The 732-nt window shown below is 39.3% G+C and overlaps 1 non-coding gene across 1 annotated transcript; it reads left to right on the forward strand.

The window, feature by feature from the left end:
* Window positions 1-369: 369 nt before the first annotated feature.
* Window positions 370-503, forward strand: LOC136385180 (small nucleolar RNA SNORA22). The gene has a single exon (XR_010747781.1). It is a non-coding gene; the product is annotated as a small nucleolar RNA SNORA22 (small nucleolar RNA).
* Window positions 504-732: the final 229 nt, after the last annotated feature.

Genomic DNA, 732 nt, shown 5'->3' on the forward strand with positions numbered 1-732 from the left:
AGACATATGGCCTCACAGACTGACCCTGAGTTCCTGGGGGTGACAGTGTAGGCCTCTGGTGACTCAGCCTCGACCTAAGGTTCTGGTTTTTTCTCTGCTACGTACACTCTAATCTGCAGCCATATTGCATAGTACATCACATATTGCATGGATTCTACTTCCAGCTTTAGCCGGTACAAGCTCTTCCTCCCAGAATGCCTTCTCTAACCCAGTCAATCACGATGCTGGCTGCCGTTCCCGGCCCAGCTCCTGTGCTAATCCTGCCTTCAAAATTTTTCTTGGCGAAGATCTCTCTTATGAATGCCTATAAAACTTTGCATGTCATTCAGTGGCACTTAAGTGCATTAAAAAAAAACCCCAAAACATCTACTGCATAGTGAACACTCAGATGTGCTTTATGATTCCCTTGGCTTTAACCCTGTGCTAGAACATTATCTGTTCTTTTTCTCTGCATTGAAAGGACTACTTATCCTTTTAAATATAATCAGAAAGTCAGTATACTATATAAAACAAACAAACAAAACAAACAATAAAAATCCCCACTTTATCTTAATGCTCTCAGTTCTTATTACAAAAATAAAACACTGCTCATTGTAAATAACTCAAACAATAATGAAAAATTTTTTGCATACACATCATGCCCCTGTCGTGATTTTAAGTTCCTTAGGGATAAGGAACTGTGTTTTATTCATCTTTATATTCCCCCTCCCTACAAATCTGCTCACTTTTACT

This window comes from Saccopteryx leptura, chromosome 13 (genome assembly GCF_036850995.1).
Source record: "Saccopteryx leptura isolate mSacLep1 chromosome 13, mSacLep1_pri_phased_curated, whole genome shotgun sequence".
In the NCBI taxonomy this organism is placed as follows: domain Eukaryota; kingdom Metazoa; phylum Chordata; class Mammalia; order Chiroptera; family Emballonuridae; genus Saccopteryx; species Saccopteryx leptura.